The following is a 10,594-nucleotide window of genomic DNA, read 5'->3' on the forward strand; positions in this document are numbered from 1 at the left end:
GTTCTGCTGGAGATTTCTTGCTGCTGTGTTGGCTTCGAACAAGGCGGAACAAGCTCACTCATGATTGGTTGACAGCACTTCCTCTAAAAACGTGACTCAGGCCGACTCGGACTAATCGCTGTTGAGTTGCAATTGCGGTAGACGTGCCAGAAGTGGCAGCGAAAGCTCTGGCTTGGGGGGCCTCAATGCTTGTTATGTCCAGTTCTTATTAAACGGTCTATGGGATTTTCCCTCTCCACAGTTGCCCTCTGTTGCTCAGTCAGGGAATTACACCAAAAACACTTTAAAAATATATAACCACCGTGTCATATTTATTATTTCTGATACACGTATCTAATTTGAATGATCCAAACTTTCCCTAAAAACCCAACATGGCTCGTGTTTTCTGCCCTGTAGGTCATTATCATTCCACTAGGGGCAGTAGAGGGGATTTTTGTGCTCGTTTCAAAGTGGCTGCTTCCTTGTCCCCCAGCCCATCTGGATGAAGCCCATCTGCTACACTATTTAAAGATGTAGTTGTAGAGTTAGATAAGTTAGGATCTCTCCCTTATGTGGACATCTCCAAGGTTTCTTCTTTTTTTCCTGAATCAGGTTTTTTTAGACGTTTTTCCTTACCGTGAGGGAGGGTCTAAGAGCAGGGATAACCAGTTTTATTTAGTCTGTTTAGTTTAGCAATTATCAGTTGTTGATATTTTATGACCAACCATCTGCTTCTATAAAATTAACAGCATGAAGCTCAATGAGGCAATTGTGTTTTTTTTTTTTTTTTTTTTGTGATATTGGGCTATATAAATAACATTTAATTGAATTAAATCTCAACAACATATTTGGTGGGAAAAGTTTTGCTATTTTCAAAACTTTAGGTCATCTATTGTTATTCATTTTTTAAAAAAAATATTATTAGTTCTTTATGATACAGTTACACCACGTAAAACAAATTCGAGATTGTGGGTTAAAACTTTTTTTTTCTGAATATTTTCCTGGCAGAATTTTTGCCTCTTAAACTTACATTGCTTACAAGCAAAAACGTACCAAATATATGGAAATTTCTTTCACCTGGCTGTAATTCAAACTGATATGCAGTCCTCAATTGATCATTTCAGTTTTTGCAATTCAAGGTTGCAATAAAAAATTGCATTTTACAATTTAGTAATATGAAAATTTACAATTCAATCTTGCAAATAAAAATAAATTATGAATTAAAATAAAAGCCAAACCAACTTCATTTTAAACTGCCATGGTTTTTGGTACCATATAATTCATACAAATAAGCATTTTTAAATGTTCTTTTTTTAGTACAATATAGTAATTGTATACCTGGACTGGATAAAATAACATTTCAGTTCTTTGTTTGTTTTAATTTCTTTTTGATTCTTTTGATTAGCGTTTAAATTTTGTGCGGTGGCACACACAAAGAACATTGCCTCTTCCCCCTCCGCAGCCACTTCCTCCACACTGAAAAAAGCGAAACATTGGATCAATTAACAAAAGTTCTATACGTTGTTACATTAAAAATGATTAGTTTTCATCAAATTTAAATTTTAAGTTGATGGTTTACTCAACGTAAAAATATAATTTGATTTAAATGTAACAAATGACAGAACTTTTGTTACTATATCCAATGTTTCACTTTTTACAGTGCAGCTCCACTGGGAGGTGCTCCCAGGCAAGGCGAGTTACGTAGTATCTCCAGCGTGTCCCGGGTCTTCCCCGGGGCCTCCGCACCGTGAGACATGTCCAGAACACCTCCCCGGGGAGGCGTCCAGGAGGCATCCAAACCAGATGTCCAACCCACCTCAATTGGCTCCTCTCGATTTGATTTCTACTGAGAGCTCTCTGTGGGTGGTATTGAACCCACTATGAAATTGTGTAATATTTGACATTTTTTATATTTTATAATTAGTAGAAATGGGTTGTGTCCTAACTTGCAAAACATTACAAAACCTTAAAAATACATATATTTTAATTTTAAGACTTTGATGAAAGGATGACAGCTTATATCTTGTTTAATTTCAATTTTTCACACATTTAGTCGCTGACGCAAATCAGCTTTAAGCTCTTTTTGGATTTAATTGTTTCCTCAGGGTTGTTTATTGGTGTGCAGCTGCAGAAGAAGCCTCTCCCTCAGATCCACCACCCTACATCAAAATACCTTGAAGTGAGGAGATGAACTACACCAGATCAGAAACCAAAATAACAACCAAAAAAAAAAAAGAAGTTTGATAAATCTATCGACTGTCTACATCCTGAGGCTCTTTCATAAGCCACAAGTCCAAATGGATTTCATAATTAAGTCTAGTATTTTTTTATTTTTAGATGACAAGTTGCAAAAGCAAACAACAGTCGGCAATAAATCTTCAATTGTATCTTGTTGGGAGAATGCACAGAGCTGCAGGCAACACGGCAACTCCCTTGGAACGATGCGGCGTTGTTGGACCAGAACCAACAGAAGGCAGCCATCCACCGCCACTGTGTGATGGTGAGAAGATCTTTAAATGGACTAAGCCATAACTTTGTGATGTTAAAAAGCATAAAGTTGCTTATTTTATGTTATTTTTCCTTTTTTTTTCATTAAAAATGTATGTTTTTATTTTTTTAATGTATATTTTCTCTTCCAGGTAAGTCATAAAATATACTGCTGACAGCCATATTAGGGCACACACACACAAAAATTCCAAGATTAAGGGATTTAGAAAAACAACAGATATAATACAGAAAGTGTCATGATTTTCGGAGAAATTCTTAACAACCCTGTTGCACGCAAGATATGATCCATTCTCCCCTGGAGGTGTGCACTGCTTTGGTCTTGTTTGAAGTTGTCTTCGCTTCCAGGAATTCCTCAGACAACTTAAATTCAGCAGTATGTATAACTTTTTAGGGCAGCTTGACTTTAATTTGACATTTTAAAAAGTTACAATTTTTTTGTATTCAATAATAAATGGCCTTAGGCTCAGAAACTTTAGTTTGTATCACTTTTTAATACAAAAGTGATGTTTCGTGCTTATTTTAACCTAAAAATGCTCAGATATACAAAAAAAAAGAAAAATAATTAGGATTTTTGTCTTGTTTTTTAAATCCATTTTGGGTTTGTTTGTCGATTCTCCATCATTTAGATTCTTCAGAGATAAAGCAGTTGAGTTTAGGTGTGATTTGTTGGGTTTTTTTGTAACAAAAACAATGTATTTCTTTAAATGGCATTTTTATAGGAGTTTGACTTATTCATCATGCATATGCGAGAAAAAAGAGCCCTGGCAGCACAGTTGATAGAAGTATTGCATCTGATTTTTCTGCAGGTGCTATCAAAAAAAAAAAAAAATTCCAGTAACTGCACGAATGCCAGCTGTTGAAACAAATTCATCTAAACCTGAAGGTGCAAATTGTGCGCTGCCAAGATGATTTGCACCACGGAGATGATCTGAGGGATCCCAGACGTGTCTTTAATCAACTGCAGAGGCATGACATAACGGTGTTTTGATGCGCAGATTGGTGATAAACCTGTCATCATGTTAAGTCCACTCAGCCTCATTGCAGTGCGGCTTAACATGAACTTTTGAAAAGGGCTGCGCTTTCATAAGTCCCACTGGTGGAGAGCGTCCAAGGATCGGAATATTACCAGGCACTGTGAGAAAATCTGCGATAAACTTGCATACAAATATGCTAATGAGGCTTCATCGCTAAAATGTGTTTGTCTGAACCCCTCTTTACTAACAGAAACACATGTAACCAATCATAACCAATCAATTCTTACAAAACAATCTATTGAGAAACTTTAATTCACTTTTACTTTTCTACACAAACACTCATAAAAACATCTGAGCAACTTTTTTTTAAAAGGCAATTTTATTTTGTTATTTGGGGATCTTGGATCAACTGTGCCTTTTCTGAATACTTTTTTTTTTTTTTACAATGCAGAAAAACAAGCTGTTCATGCTATAAAACCAGCAATAACTCAAAGAGAACATAGATGAGTTTTACATCAAAGTGTAGCAATGGGATTTCAACATAATCTTCACGTTTCTTTCCCATAAAACCCAAAGGGGCTGTGAAAAGGTTAAAAACTATCTACCTTTCCCCTTTTTTTTATCTAATTGGTGGTAAATTAGTTTAAGCAACTAATTGTTAGCAATAGATAATTATCTACTAGAGCAGTATATAGTGGTAGTACAGAAGTCTGAGATTGCTGTTTTTTTACAGAGTAACGTGTAGGGCTGCCACGATTAGTCGACTAATCGACGACTAATCGACTATTAAATTAGTCGACGACTAATTTAATAATCGATTAGTCGTTACTTTATATTATATGGAGTCAGAGTGTAGTAAAGTTAAAAGATATAATAGCATCCTGCTAGCTTTTTGGACTATTTTGACATTTATTGAGGATTATTAGGCTATTTTGGAGTTTAGCCAATATTTCAGCTGCATGCTATCTGTTTTGGCTAATTTAGTTTTTTTCATTTTTTTTCGGCTAGTTTGGAGCTTAGCTTATATTTCAGCTACATGCTAGCTATTTTGGCCAATTTAGGATTTTTTCAGTTTTAAAGCTAATAATGGTTAAGATGTGTGCTTTACATCCAGTTTGTGCATGACCCGATTAGTCGACTAATCGGAAAAAATAATCGGTGATTAGTCGACTATTAAATTAATCGTTTGTGGCAGCCCTAGTAACGTGTACCTGGACTGGCTTTTTATCCTCCAGGTTTCTCCTTTTCTCATTTCAGTTTGGTTTAAGGAAACCACAGAGTTGTAAAGAGTACCTGAAAACCATACTTGAGTAAAAGTACAGATACTTTACAGTAAAAAATTACTCTATTACAAGTTACAAGTCATTATTTCCAATAATACCTGATTAAAGTATCTGATCTAAAAGAACTTAAGTGTTTTACTCATACTGAACAAAGGCTCAAATATTACCAAGAAAGGTAAAAAAACAATAAACTGTTTATTTATAAAGTTTTATTTCCTATTATTAGAAATGAATGAATGAATAGAAATTAAACTTAACACCTCAATGTTTCAAAATGACGCAACAAAATAAATAACAGAACAAAAAGTCAGTCTCAGTCACACTCAAACCATTAAAAAAAAAGGCACAAACATTTTTTCCAAATATAAAAAAAGAGAGTAGTAAAATGTAGTAAAATAAAATTCAGAACTTATTCTAGCTCTTTTTGTTGTGAAAATGAGGCCAGCTCTGCTAAAAAGACACTCACAAGCAGCAGATGCAGGTAGAGGAGTATTAAGCCTTAAGTTCAGTAGAGGTAGGAAGGTTTTCAGGACAATTTTAACCTGGGAGTCAATGGGGGATGGACTCCATGGACGGAGCTGTACGACGTATTTCCAGTTTCAAAGAAGACTGCTTTCTTACTTCCAGTTGTGGCTATCTGAGCAAATCTGTGTATTTTTGCTGGTATTGTCTAATTTTCATTATTTCTTACATTGTTTGCTAGTTTGTTGTAATGTGTATACACAATGACATTCTAAAAGGCAAAGTTTGCCTCCCTGAAACACCAAACACCCAGTACTCACCCAGTACGCTATCATGTAATAATATGACTTCTTGCGATGAAACGTAGCTAAGTTAGAACATTTAAAATCTGTCCAAGAGAACCTTTTATGTGTAAACGAACTCTGAAGTGACTCTCGGAAAACTGATCCTCCTCTCAGCTGATGATGAGGTTTCCCTGCCTTCTTCATGGAGCGGTAGCAACGTGCGCTAACAGGCACCTGCCTGTGTTGAGATGTTTAATAAAAGGTAATCACATCTCAGACTGTTTCTACCTGACATTGAACATTACATTTATTATTAACACTCTGCGGTGGACTAATAGAAACACAACTAACTGGTCATAAAGATCAAGACAGCGATAATTGGATATCTTTCATGCTAGTTAGCATTAGCCCAAACGACAACGGTATTTCCACGTAATTTTCTAAATACTAAAAGCTTTTTTTCTTGGCTGCATGGACTGGAGGAAAAATTAAAGTTAGGATTATGGTTCTGGTTTGGGTTTATGCACCAAATGGTTCCTGATCTTATGGTTCTGGTTTGGGTTAATGCACCAAATGGTTCCTGATCGCATTTGCAGCCATGCTCTAACTGCGTGACAGCAAATTGGACTTCATTAAATACCGCGACCAGTGACAGCATTTAGCTTTAGATGCACATAAAATACGTGATAAAATGTAGCAATCTGCATCTTGCCTGCACCTATTACGCAACTTGAATTTCCATCAGCTTTCGAGCTGGTTGCGTGCAAATACGTGGGAATAACATCAGCCTTAGAAAGTTATCTTTGACGTTTGCTATGTAAGACAACAAATACAATTTAAATCATTTTTCCATTTTTATTTTGAAGTATTTTGCAAGAAAGATGAACAATGCGCCTAACATCATATAGTGGGTCTTGGAAGCTCCAAAAGACATATTTTAAACTCTGTTATTCCCATATAAATAGCCCACTGCCCCAACCGGACATTGCTAACTCTAAGCACCAGCCTTTCTGGTCAGTTGGGGTACTGCAACGTTTTGTTACTTCCTGAATATTAATAGATTCAGGTTATTAAGGATCACTAATATCATTAATGTAATCGAATTTCAAAGCATCCAGGACAAATAATTTATATTAATCTGTAATGATAATTTAATATTCTCATTGAAAAAAGACAATTTGTGCCGATTGTATTCAAGGAATTATGATAATACAAAAAGTAATAATTAAATCATCTTCATTTGCTAATGTCGAAAAAAATGTAAATATTCTCATTAAAAAGGACAATTAGTGCAGATTGTATTTCTCAAGGAATGATTATAAAAATAGAAAAATGGGAAAAGGAAAAAACCTGAATGCTTGGAAACGTTAGCTTAAATGCTATATAGACACTTTCATCACTTTCTGCCAATCAATGAGTGGCTACAGCGGCTCCCAACCGTCCACATTTAAATGGACCTAAAACTGATGGGGCCCCCAAGAGGAATGGATTGGTACTGTTTAATTGGTCTATTTTATAACGAAAACGCTCAAAATACCGGACTGCATCAGACCTGACTGGTCAGTGGAACCGATGCTTTAAGGCAAACATGTCGCTTTCAGTGTAAAAATGTACTGAAACCTGGCAGCCATTTCCAACTTTTAGTCAGCGATTATACTCATGTCGAACCATAACATGTACAAAAGTATCTTTACTAGCAACAAGAAACATTATGATCCTGACAATACTGAGTTATTGATTAATTTATTATTTTCATCTAATCTCATTTGACTGCACAGCCTTCATGCAGGGCCAATCATAACTTTCCATAACCACTAATACAGTATTAACCCACATCTCAAACTGCAGCAGAGGAATGCAGCTCTATAGGAGCAGACTGGAATATACAGTAAACCCAATCCATTAAATGTCACCATCTGTTCCTGGACTGTGCTGGGAAACAATCTGCCAGACTGTCTGATGAGCATAATTATTGGAAAACCTTTTTTAGCAGAGCTTAAGGGGAACTTAAAGAATAATTTAACAGTTTCTGTGATCAGCAAACACTGGAATATCAAACTAGTTGCATTTTTCCCCTAAGATAAGCTTTAAACACTATAAAAAAATACAATATTCTTTAAAAATACAGAATTTTCCAAGAAAAGATTTTTTACAATAAAACTGTTGCAAAAACATAGAAGTTAAATTCATTTATTACTGTTCTGTACCAGAATAAACCACATTTTAAGGTAAGCACCAAAGCAAACATTAGAAATATTCAAAGACAGCAAAGCCAGAATTGAAATAGTCAAAATCTATGGACACATGCATCTCTGTTCAAGGTCTCCAAGTGGTAACATTTTCTTAGAGAATCTCTCCTATAAAAAAAAGAACCAAAAAGGAGCAATTCCAACTGTACAACCTAAATTTTTGAGATCAAAAATCGGATAGATATATTTTTTTAAATCATAAGCTATCACTTTCCATGGTGTAAATTCAAAATAAGCCTAAAGCACAAATCTTCAAAATAAAACCAGACAAAAGTTTAGTTTTTACATCAGTCTCCTGATCATTCCATGACTAACCATGTACGAACAAGATAACTAAGTACAAAGGTAGCAGGGAAATGAATTAGATCTACTAAAACCGATAAAGGTCAAACTGTGTCAAATTGTAGCCTAAAGAAAGATTTTCCTAAATGCAACAAACTGCATCTGAGGAGTTTCTGTAAAGGGAATAAACATGACGCGGAACATTTTCTAAGTCTGCCAAAGTAAAATAACCGACTGATGAGCTATTGAGTACCACCTTAAATCGATGTCTATGCTAGCTCGTATGGCTGGATTTTAACTGACTTGTGCAAAAATAGCCACAAAACATATAAAGTTGGAAAGTTTTATGATATAACATCCACTGAACAGCCACATGATCCAACCACACGTCCAATTTTGACTAGGACAACTCATGGTTTTTGGAAAAAGGCTTTGCATTAGAAAGATAAGGAAGTATTACCATTGTCTGGGGTTTTTGTTAGTTTAGCACTTATGTTATAGCTTGTTGGATTTTTTTATCATTTGATTTGTTTCTGCGCAAGCTGGCTGTGATTTCTACTGGATGCCCCGCCCCTTTCTTAGGTTCTCCATATTTACTGTATATGAAAACTGGACTGAGTGACCTTCCAAACAGGAAGTACTTCATGGCCTCTTTGGAGAAATAAACAGCTATTAATCAGTCGTTCTATTTGGCAGAATAACTGGTCTTGCTCTGATATCTTCATTCAATATGTTCTCAAAAGTTCAATTATTTTACCTTTTTTTTCCAGTGAAAGATATCCAAGTCATAAATTGGACAATCAGATTCCAGTCAAAATTTATGGACCCAAACGTCTCAAAATATGTGACAGATTCTCCAGAGTCTGCTTTCAAGTTATAGATGTGAACTTCCAACAAGCTCACTCCTGATTGGATGAGTCTGCCATTAGAATGGTGGCTCAGGCCAAGTTGGACCAATCACTCCAGCATGATGACAGCCGTATTAAGAATTGAATTAAATTTATTTAATTGGAATTGTAGTTTAGTCATTTTCTATGGGTGAGGTCACACTCACTCGGTCCAGTTCTTGTTAACAGTCAATGGTTTTCCATGAAGCAGTCACAGCTGCCTGGAGTTACCCACTGGTCATTAAAGGAGAGGTCTTTCCGTCCTCAGTGTCAGACATGAATCAAGTGAAAAAAAATAAAGATTTTTTAGTAGTTTTTTTCTGTTTATTTTCCCACATTTGGTTTGCAGATTTTTATGATCAAATCTTGTGATCTTCCTGCTCCAAGGTTCCTTCCAAGGATAGACTTTTTACAACTCTTTTCTGAATCAATATGTACTGTATGTTCTAAGCATTTTTAGTGGTTTGGCATAAAAAATGTCCAAACCCAACATCAGTTGTTTGGACATAATTTACCAACCGGCTCCAACCGGCTATAAAACAGTTGCCGGGAATAAGACTTGGAGACTTTAAAAATGAGTAAACCAGTTGGAACGCTTTTTGGATCACGTTTTTTTTTTTCTTTCTTTGTTGATTTCCTATAAAAAATAACATTTAAAAAAAATCTCAGAAGCAGAATGAAAAATGTAATTTGATGCGACTACTTTAAAATGGTGTGTTTGAGAACTTGCACAAAGCTATAACTTATTTACATACATGTGTGCAGGTAACAATATGTGTATAAGGACACTTGGGTAATATAGTTTTGTTAAATGACTACATATATATTTGTTGATTTAATAAATACAGAGTTCGACTAAACATGCAAGTATTTAGAGTTTTGTGGTATTTTGTTCTCTGATTCCTCAGTTACATTTCAGTGATTTGTTGAATCCATTGCATTTTAGACTTAATCTCTAACAAATATGTTCCATCTCAAGACTTAATTTAAAGGAAATAAGAGGAAGAGAAAATGTGGTCACATCACACCACAATATTTTTAAAATTAGTCAAATTCAAAGGAAGCCAACATCCATGGGACTGAGCAGACGTTTGCTATGCTGGATGACCCATTTTCTGTCGTGCTTTGAAGGAGCGTGCACGCATCTCAGTGTCAGCGTAGTGTGAAGCTGTTAAATACATAAAACACACTGGCACCATGACCCACTTCTGGCTCCACAGGCACTAAATAGGGTTTGGGAATTTCCTTTTTGAATAAAGCAAAAATGAAAAGCTCTAAAAGAGATCTGGATGTGGGTTAGGATTTCTTTGCAAACAATCTTTTATGACACATTTAGACACAAGAGCAGCAAAGACTCTGCTTTGATCAAACTTGTTGCTAATGAATTTATCCAGTTATATTTTAACAGATGCAGCATGTCTACACTTACTTTTTACTCACTCATCTTTTACTTTCTAGTTGTTGAACATCCAATTACACAATGTAGCGTATTACATGTTGGCTTATATTTACCCAATTTTGGCATCTGGTGACTCTTTTACAAGGCCGTGCGTACAACCTGAAAGGTATTCGCCTTTCCGTTTGACATCATTCCATCTTCAAGTGTAATGTTTAACTTAAAAAATGAAAAATGTCAAGGTTTAAAGTAAAACTCAGGGATATTTTAGCTCCCAGATGAAAAGGTTA

General features: G+C 35.4%; 1 protein-coding gene across 2 annotated transcripts in view; it reads right to left on the reverse strand.

The window, feature by feature from the left end:
- Positions 1-10,594, reverse strand: part of jakmip2 (janus kinase and microtubule interacting protein 2) — a 37,735-nt gene that overhangs the window by 22,992 nt on the left and 4,149 nt on the right. The gene's annotated exons all lie outside the window — the stretch shown is intronic.

Source organism: Oryzias melastigma, linkage group LG14, assembly GCF_002922805.2.
Source record: "Oryzias melastigma strain HK-1 linkage group LG14, ASM292280v2, whole genome shotgun sequence".
In the NCBI taxonomy this organism is placed as follows: Eukaryota; Metazoa; Chordata; class Actinopteri; order Beloniformes; family Adrianichthyidae; genus Oryzias; species Oryzias melastigma.